The sequence below is a fragment of the Ursus americanus genome, chromosome 13, assembly GCF_024610735.1.
Source record: "Ursus americanus isolate L20-20 chromosome 13, mUrsAme1.1.p, whole genome shotgun sequence".
Taxonomy (NCBI): domain Eukaryota; kingdom Metazoa; phylum Chordata; class Mammalia; order Carnivora; family Ursidae; genus Ursus; species Ursus americanus.
Window position 1 is genome coordinate 1561543 of NC_142139.1, and position 10573 is coordinate 1572115.

Below are 10573 nucleotides of genomic sequence, written 5' to 3' on the forward strand. Positions count from 1 at the left end.
GAAATGCACACAAAATACGATTCTGACAGTATGATTGTGAATAAGCTTTAAATCCTAAGGGCTTTTTCCAGCAAGTAGTATTCTCTTGGTTCTTGCTAGTTCCACCAACAACAGGTCTTGAGCTTTCAACACTTCATTAACTGAAAGAAGGGGCTGGGGCAATCACTGTGGCAACAGCATGGCTGCTATTTTTTTTTTTTTTTTTTTTTACTCTCGAAGCCACCAACTGATAGTTGGAAAGCTGAACCTCCTAAGAATGTGTTAAGAGAGCTCCCAGGCTCAGCAAAGTTCACCCTCTTGCTGTCAGGTGTACAATTAGACATTTGATGTAGCTCCCACGTTAATTATAACGTATCGCATTGAATTAATAAATGCTGCGGCTGTTGCCCTTGCAATGAGGAAAGACAGTACCGAATGATTCAGCTAGCCCTCTCCGGTTGGCACTTGGCAATGTTAGTTATTTAACACGTCAACCTGACCTGGGTTATGTTGCAAAAGACCACATGGGGCAGCTGTGGAAGCAAATCAGCAATGCTGGCGTAAGGGTCACACAAAGCATTCTGTGCACGTTTAACAAGTTCAAATACCATATGCTATAAGCTGGGTTTCCCCTGTGGACTAAAAGTAAACATGTTTTGCCACTTGTTTAATTGGTGAAATATTTTATTTTGGAGGCACATTTCACTGAAAGTATTCTCCAAAAGTATTTCCAAATTTGAGAAACTTGAACAATATACTGCTAGAGTAAAAGAGTCTATTCTTGGAAAAGGTCTTTTAATATATGTAATCTATGTCCAAAGTGCATTTGAAAGCAACTCTGTTTGAGCATATCAAAAATGATTTCTAAGTAAATTTGGTGATTTGTTTTATTATAATAATAGAAATGACAGTGAAATATTTCATCTTTTCTCCTCTCAGAAGATCTTGATAAGTATTTCTTCAATAAATAAATAGCCTGGGGAAGTAGAATTCATTTGGCATTTATACCTAATATTAATTTCCTGGTGATTTCCACTGGTATTTTAGGATAAGTTTTGAGATCCCAGTAACCTAATTCCTTGCTACTCAAAGCGTGGCCCACAGACTAATATCGTCAACCTGGCTGCTTGTGAGAACTACAAAATCAGAATCTTCACAGTCAGGTCTAAGAAAACCTGACTTAAAACAAATGATGTCCTTTTAAAATTAACATCAAAAGCCTGCCTTAAAAGGAAACACAAGGGAAGTGATCTCACATGGTGACAGAACCAGAGGTGATATTTGGAAGGTCCAAAATATTACTTGCATGTATGGTACGGCTGCACCCAAGTAATTATGAAACTTTGGGTCAGTTTCTTAACCTGTCTTAGAATTATATTTTAAAAAGAAAAGAAAAGGCCAAGATAGAAGTCTTCTAGCCCTAATGTGAGTTTTCTCGTGTCTTTAGGTGCCTTAGGTTTTATTTCTCACGAATGAATAGGGCTACCTCTTTCACCCTAGGTCACTCCTAGTTTGGCCATTGCCTCTGCCTCCTGCCCCACTCCAACCCCTACTCAGTCCAGTTTCCTGAGACATATGCTATATACATTCTGAATATACTTTTAGCCCATGAAATGTAAAAACAGCATGTATTGTCAAAAAGCCCTTGTTATTTCAGATAGATCAGAAAAGAATTTACCCATATGTATGACATCTACTCTCACTCAATTAATGGTGCACAATAAAATAAATATCTAATCCTTATAATATCCCCTTTTCAACACATATTCACTCCTATTATACTTCATACTATCAGACCAGATGTCTGTTTTTTCTCTTCTGCACAACTTTCATTTTTTTATTCCTTTTATTTATTTTTATTATGTTCAGTTAGCCACTGTATAGTACATCATTAGTTTTTGATGTAGTGGTCAGTGATTCATTAGTTGCATATAACACCCAGTGCTCATCACAACATGTACCCTCCTTAATACTCATCACCTGGCTACCCCATCCCCCAACCCCCCTCCACTCTGAAACCCTCAGATTATTTCCCAGAATCCATAGTCTCTCATAGTTCATCTCCCTCTCTGATTTCTCCCCCTTCAGTTTTCCCTCTCTTCCCCTATGGGCCTCCATTGCTATTTCTTATATTCCACCTATGAGTGAAACCATATGATAATTGTCTTTCTCTGCTTGACTTATCTCACTTAGCACAATCTCCTCCAGTTCCATCCATGTCGATGCAAATGGTGGGTATTCACAAATTTTTAAAGAAATCTTCCTTAAATTCTTCTTTCATATTTTTTAGCTTTATGTTTTTATTGTTCTATGAACTTAGTAGGAGTTTTTCAGTACATTTAAAGGGGATCCCATTATTTTCTCTTTTATTACCTTATGGTCTTTCTCCTATGGCATCTTTGTTTCTCCTGACTGTCCTGCTCATTCTGCTCTTGTACTCTTACAGGGAAATTTTCCCCAAAGTCTAGAGACAAAACTTTGGCAGGAAATAGGTTAATTGGCTTGGTTCTTGGGCAGAACCTTTTGTACCAATCAGTCTTATAGATTACTGTCATTTTTATGCATGGGCCTTAGTTGGCCAGGAACCCACGTTGGTCATATTAGTGTCTGACTCTGCACAAAGAATGCATTAAGAGCCTGGTGCTGTTTTTCTGAGCAGGGCAGTTCATAGGAATATTGACCATGGTTGGCACCTAACCTGATTGTTCTGAACAGTTCATGATTAAATACTCAGACTTTTGACTTAACCAATTACTCCATGTTAAAATGCAGACACTCCCTGCACACATGAAACTACTCATCAATTGCTTAAACCTTAATATACATGAGAGGTTTCCAATACAATCTAGCTGCAGGGGTTTAACATTGGAAGAGAAGTCCTGAGATCTATGGATACTTGATAGAGCAGAGGTGCTAAAAAGAAGTCAAGGAAGACTTAAAGGAAAGGTTAAAGAGCCATGAAGGATAATTTTTTCTGTTTCTGCCCAGATCAGGCCTTTGGCTTAACAGTAGAGTTATAGATGAGATTTTTCTAGATATGCCGGATCACTTGAAAGGTTGTATAAAGGCATAATATGATGAGTAAGACTGTAGAACAGTAAAGAAAGCAGAAGATGGGTCAAGAAGATACATGAGGAATGACAACAAGGGGTAGAGCCCAGACAAAGAGGAAGAGAGTAGAAATTTCGAGAAGTATAAAAAGTATAAGGCCCTAAAAGTGTTGTTCACTATATAAACTTCTTTGGTGAATGCAAATACTTAAAATCAGCATCTGCATAATAGATATATGTAGATAGCCATTATTTACTTCTAGAACTTGATGGTCTGTATGCATCCAGAGACTTCCAGGTTTTTGAAATTGTATCCCCTTTTTAATTTTTTGAGGAATTGACAATTTGAAATGTACATCATCTCAAATATCAGGGCTTTTAGTATGCTATGCAGATGGTCCAGAACATTGGGTGCAGAAAGGAACATGAAGGATTAAGAAGATGTGGTCCATATATACAATGGAATATTACTCAGCCATCAGAAAGAACGATTTCACAACATTTGCAGCAACATGGACGGGACTGGAGGAGATAATGCTAAGTGAAATAAGTCAAGCAGAGAAAGACAATTATCATATGGTTTCACTCATTTATGGATCATAAGAAATAGGAAGATCGGTAGGAGTAGGAAGAGAAGAATGAAGGGGGGGTAAACAGAAGGGGGAATGAACCATGAGAGACTATGGACTCTGAGAAACAAACTGAGGGCTTCAGAGGGGAGGGGGGTGGGGGAATGGGATAGGCTGGTGATGGGTATTAAGGAGGGCACATATTGCATGGTGCACTGGGTGTTATATGCAAGTAATGAATCATGGAACATTACATCAAAAACTAGGGATGTACTGTATGGTGACTAACATAACATAATAAAAAATTATTATAAACAGAAAAAAAGAAAAAAAGAAAGGAACATGAAAATGACCCCAGTGGCAAAAGTCAAAGTAGCCTCTTATATCAATGAATTCCAAAATCTGGACAAAGCATATTCATTTCTCATGCAAGGGAAGATCTTATTTATTCCCTCCAGTTTATATAAAAGATTTTTAAAAATAGTCTTTCTAGTATTAATTAGACTGAACTTTTTAAGATTTTATATTTATTTGATAGAGAGAGAGAGAGCAAGGAAGGGGGAGCAGCAGACAGAGGGAGAGGGAGAAGCCCCAGTGTGGGATTTGGTCCCAGGACCCTGAGACCATGACCTGAGCTGAAGGCAGACGCTTAACCAACTGAGCCATCCAGGCACCCCCAGACTGAACTTAATTTCAAAGACTACATAATCAGGAAATTTAAAACTTTAATTTTAATATTTTCTCTACAATATTTATTTATTTTTATCCACTTTATAAAACTACAACAGCAGTGTATCATAGCACTCAAAACTATAAAAACAAATTTAATGAAAAGGATTTCAAATATAAGTCTTGTACTCGTTACAAAAGAAGCCCAAGAATCTGACTTCTGTATGGTAGATCACCAGGAAAAAGTTTGGGGACACCAGGAAAGAATTCATATACCAGAATTTGGCCAAGTATGCGTTTTGGTGAGGGCACTACAAAAAGAAAAGATCTTCTTTAAGTCATTTGAAAATGTCCCTAACTCACTTAAACCCTTCAATAGCGTCTTATTCCAATTAGGATAAATTCTAAATTCCTTCCCTTGGTCTCAAGTCCGCTTACTTTTTTGACCTCATCTCTTTACACTTCTCCACACCACAGGCTTGTCCTACTGCCTTCTTTCTGCTCCTTGAATACGTCAATTTCTGCCTTGGCTCAGGATTTTGACTCTTGCTATTATTCTCTCTGGCCATAATGCCCCCTCCCCCACCCCTCAGATCTTATTATGACTTTTTTTCACATGATCCAGGTCTTGGTTCAAATGAAAACTCCTCAGAGAGGCTTTTTCCTTTCTAACTGTGTGTGGTAGGCAGAAGTCCAAGATGGCTCCTCAAGATCCCCGGCCCCGGTGTGTATGCATGCCTTCTCCCAGTTACTCAAACATTAATCCGGCTCCTGCTGTGAAAGGATTTTGGAGATGAAATCAAGGTCCCAAATCTGTTGACTTTAAATTGGGGAGATTAACAGGATAGACCTGACCTAATCACATGAGTCTTTTAAAAATAGGTAATTTTCCCTGGCTGTTAGCAGAAATCAGAGACTCAAAGCATGAGAAGGATTTCACATACTGATGCTGATGTGAAGATTGAGGAAGTCAAAGAACGTGGCAGACAAGCATAGCCCCAGCTGACAGCCTGCAGGGAAACAAGGACCATGGTCTTACAACGGCAAAGAACTTAATTCTGCCAATAACAGCACCGAGTTTGGGAGTGTATTTTTCCACAGAGCCTTTGGATGGGAACAAATCCTAGTCGACACCTTGGTTTCAGCCTTCTGAGACCCTGAGCAGAACAGAGGCACACTGTGCCAGACTTCCGACCTACAGAGTCATAAGATAATTAATGGGTGATGTTTAAATGGCTATGTTTATGGTAATTTGTTGCACAGCAATAGAAAACTCATCTGCCATTCTAATTTAAAAAAATAATCTAAAAAGTCACACTTCAGTCATTACTCATATATGAACCTATTATTCTTCCTTCACAATGCATAAAACTCTATAAAGTTAATATTATTTATGTGCTTGATTACTTGCTAAATATCTTTCTTCTAGTATTAGACTGTAAGTTCAGTGGGTGAATGTAAAAAGTGCTCAAACTTAATATTTGTTGAACAGATAAATGCCTAAAATTAAAGTTTTTTTCAAAAAGATTTTTTATCAAATCTTTTTTATCTAAACTTTTATCAAATATTTCATTAAATTTTTATCAAATGTTTTTATCAAAACACCAAACTAAGAAACTGTGGAGGGTTGTTTGTTGTTGTTAGGTCTTCTACTTGTCAAGATTGCTATACCTATCTTTTAACTTTTTTATTTTTATTTCTATTTTTTTTAGAGAGAGAGAGAGAACGTGTGCAGCAGAGGCGCAGAGTGAGCGAGAATTCTAAGCAGGCTCCATGGACAGCGCAGAAACTGAGGCTGGGCTGGATCTCATGACCCTAAGATCATGACCTGCGCTGAAATCAAGAGTCCCACGCCCACCCCACTGAGCCACCCAGGTGCCCCACCATATCTATCTTTTAAAGACCTAAGATATTTCCATAATATGAATTTCAATTAATATTTAAGATTAAACAACATGGAAAATGCATGAAAGTTAAAACTTAAAATTCTAAAGTAATCAGCTGAGTACTTGGTTCACTCCCAATGCTATTTTAAAAAAAAAAATGTTAGTCCTCGTTGATGTGGAATGTCCAAACAAGTGTGCTAACAAATTATTCCATAGGCCAACTATAGAAATCGTCAAGAAACATATCCTCTTATTTAAGGCAACCTTTTTATGATAATTTTCTTTATTAACAGCCTAAGCCAGATATTTTTGTGGGTCCCTCTGGGTCCATTTTCCATCCCTCTCCATCCTACTTTCTGCTATAGGAGGCTGGCCTCTAATTAACTCCATCAACAAACTCTTATATCCCCTTACTTCTGGTGAGTTTATCCAGTGCTTTCCAAGAAAAATGACATATATGATATAATATGATATATTATATGATACTGCATAAATGTTTTTAATTTGAATAATTTTCTAAATATTTTATATTTTCTAGTAGTACATTTTAAAAACTAAAAACAGGTAAAATTAGTATTAAAAAGCATTTATTATTTACCTGTTATGTATATATTAAATACATATTTAATAATGTAAGTTAATATTTAATAATATATACATTGAATATATGTCTAAAATATTACCCTTCCTATTTCTAATTAATGTAAAATTATTAATGTGATGTTTTCTATTCTTTTTAATACTAAGGTTTCAAAATTTGGTGTATGTTGGACACTTACAACCACATTTCAAGTGCTCAGTAGCCATTTGCCATCAGGCTACCACAAAAATAGTGCAGTTTAGCCCAGTTGGATCCTGGCAATGTTTCAGAAAGAAGGTGAGTAAATTTGGGCTATTTCTTCCCAGACTCCTTCCCTGTGAAGTCATCTCAGATTGTTTTTGTCCTTTACCCAAGGTCATAGCTCCTTTCAAGGTGTCTTACTTAAATCATTGCTCCCCTTTTGGGTTCTGGTAAGGATTCCCTCATCTTGCCCCTTCAAGCTTAAGGGTTATAATAGTGTTCTCCTTTGTGATTTCCATGCGTCTTCTCCAAACATCTATAATATCTCTTTATTAAAAACTTCTCAAAGGCCCTTCTCAAAGGGCATATTTGAGTATGCCCTCTGTTTCCAGCTGGGACCCTCACAGACTCACAGTTCCTTTATTGGGATTTCTCTAAAGGAGTTAAGGGCTATATATCCTGAATATTATTTCAGGAATTATCAATCTGAATATGTACCTATCAAATAATAGGGTGGTATACCTAAAAAGTAAACTAATAAGCAGAAGAATTAATTGGCATTTGCTAAATTAAAAGTTGTTTAATGTAATTATTAAAGTCCCTAACAGAGGTATACCTTCTGTATTAAATAACTATTGTTCATTTTTAAAAAAATAACATCATGGAAAAGTTGCTAGGTTTTTAAAAGTTGCAATGATCTAAAAACTTTAAATGCCACTATTTTCCCATGTTCCAGGACTTCTGTACATAATATTCTAACATGAAAAAAAATTCTGGAAGTCCTGACAGGTCTTACATTTTATGGATCAAAATATCTTTTTTCAGAAAGAATGTAAGAAACAAATAAAATTAAAAGTTCCATTACATAATATAGATATTGACTTTGTTAGCTTTATGATTGATTTCTAAGGTTTATCTGGATTGAGAAGGGCTGTTAAACCACTTTAGGAAGGGAATTATATATAATTATCTTTCTAAGTGGTAAATAATATATAGACCTGGATTTAAAAAATCTTTGGCACATGTTTTTAATAAGAAACCTTACCCTACTCCTTTATGGGAGAAAAGAAGGCTGTCCAATTAGGTAGTATAATCCCTCATGTAAGCTGTTTAGGGACAATTTCTGAACACACTTTTGGACCTATGGAAATGAATGTCTCTTTTGTCATAAACAGTGATCATAATCTTGAATTTTTATGAAACAAAGAAAATTTAATTACTTACCTTTCTCTAGGGAAATCCAGGCCTTTTAATGAAATATTTAGTTTTGTAGATGTTCTTCCTGTCTAAGGTAGCTATCCACAGGACAGATGGAAAAATCTCTGTTGAAATGAAAAGTACTTGGGGTTCCTAAATTGACTTTAAACTAATGTGATGAGAATATCTTCTCCTCTAAAAAGTAAAGTGCCTGTCTTTTTTCAGAGATCAATATGGTAGTAACCACACTTTTGCAAAACATATTTGAATGAGATTCCATGAGGCATAGTAGAAACAAAAGCACTTACAAAATCAGTTTTCAAAGTTAAATACCATTTGTCTCACTGATGCCAGCCAATGCCCTCTATGTCTTGAGATAGTTGGCAGATGTCCTGAGGACCATGACATTATGGGTGTAGCAAATTTCTTGTGGCTAAACTCACATTTATGTATTGGTTAAAATAGAAGGGGAGTGGGAAGGTTACTCTTAAGCTGTGGTCTTCACTGATGCCTATGCGGATTCATCTTAAGAAACTCCGATTTTAAGGACAATCACTTGTAAAACCACAAAAGGGTTACCCCAAACCTCGGCCACTTAGAATTGGCCACAGAAGCCTGGTTTTGAATAACAAACTCTGTCAAACAGTAAATTAGTCTCCATGCTTACCCTCTTCTACTTCTGCTCAAAGGGAAACAGTTAAACATGTTAAGATATGAATTTGTTGAGTAAATAGTCTCAAGGAAAGTATTTCTTTTTTTTTTCCTTCTGAGAATGGGTCTAATGAATTGCCCAAAATATTGTCAATATTTTTGACACAAATATCTTAATCAATCATTAAACAAAATGACACCCACAAAAGTCAGTGATCTAGGTTTTTAGGTCATTCTTCCTCAGTAAAATGTTGACAATCATAGACAAAAAAGAACGTTGTTATTAAGAAGGAAATCTTATAGCTGAGAAGCATTTTGGGATGGAAGGTAAGTAACAAACCAAAATATATGTAAGGGTTAGCATCTTGACACAGGAGGACTATAATGAGAAGCCAAGGGTATTATATCATCAGAGCTTTCCAGATTTTTCTAATGATAATGAAGTCATGAGATTTCACAACTAGAAAGTAGTAATATGGTGGCAAAATTGAATGGGGAAAAAATGCTACTTACTTTTTTATTTTTAATTGGCTATATCCCCAATGCTATACTTTTCATCTCCATGACTATTCATTTTATAACTCTTGAACTTGTTTTATGCTACTTGTTTTATGCTACTTAATTTTAAAGTACAAAATTTTATCAATAGAATTTATTCAAAAATCATACAAAAATCCACCAACAAAACCTGCTTTGGTTTTCTCAAAATTATTTTTCCTGAAAATCTTCCATCAGACACATGACATATTACTGACATTATGTTACACAATTATTCCTCATAGTGGTATGACACTGAGAGTATCTTTGTGTAAATACCCAACTTTCAATTTTTGCTTTGTGATTATAAAGTAGATAATTGCAAAGTCGATCATAGTAATTCACCCAAGTCCAGACATATAGCTCTTATAGTTGTACCAAACAAGACTTCAGGTTCTAGAAGTCTGTTTATACAAAGCAATTCTTGAGTTTCTTGGGAAAAAAAAGGTTTATACTCAATAATAATATTAATATCAGAGTGTAAGGTGCATCCTTTCCACTGGAATGGATACACCCAAAGACAGCATTTTAAATGTCCACTGCAGGCAAACTGCTTAACCATTCAAAAAACCCATGAAAAAAAATCAATGTGTGAAAAGTTTCACCTCTTTACTTTGAAGTTGCACAGATGTGAAGTCCCACTTGTTTCCTCCCTTGAGCGAGAGAAGCATTTAGAGCCCCTCGTCTGGAAGAGAACCACGCCGCTCGGCTGCCGCTCAGGCCTCCCCGTGTCAGTTGCGTCCCACCGGCAAGTGAACATAGCTACCTTGAAGAAAAATTTGCATTAGGTCATAATTTCCCTCTTTTCCTCTTTTTATGTTTTTCTTGCATTCTGAGCAAGTGGAATATATTCTCAGCTGAAAAAATAGAGTCTTTTTTCTTCATAGCAAATATATATTAGAGGTAGAGGACACATAATTTTTAAAAAATGAGGGAAAGAGTTTAAAAGCGTGGTTTGAGGGCTTGTTCCCCCCCCCCCCGTTGGCTTTTGTTTTCCTCTGGGGCATTATCAGATAAAATTTTCTCTTAAATCGTTTTTAGATTTGAGGATTTGAAGTGATAGGAGGCTAAGTTTAGTATTTCCTTTCCTTTTTCTTACCTGTTTTCTTACCTCTTGCTGCTTCAGAAAGTTATGGAAATACCCAAGAAACATATACTAAGTTTGTCATTCCATCCTTAAATTTGTATTTGCTTAAATTAAAGTTTAGAACCTGTATTTACTATGCACAGAACTGAATATTGCAGCAAAAAATC

The 10573-nt window shown here is 36.0% G+C and overlaps 1 long non-coding RNA gene across 1 annotated transcript; it reads left to right on the forward strand.

Annotated features, from left to right (window-relative positions):
- The first annotated feature begins 5880 nt into the window (after positions 1 to 5880).
- LOC123793130 (uncharacterized) lies at positions 5881 to 9999 on the forward strand. Its single transcript, XR_006779857.2, has 3 exons — positions 5881 to 6142; positions 6901 to 7030; positions 9940 to 9999. It is a non-coding gene; the product is annotated as an uncharacterized LOC123793130 (long non-coding RNA).
- The last annotated feature ends 574 nt before the right edge of the window (positions 10000 to 10573 follow it).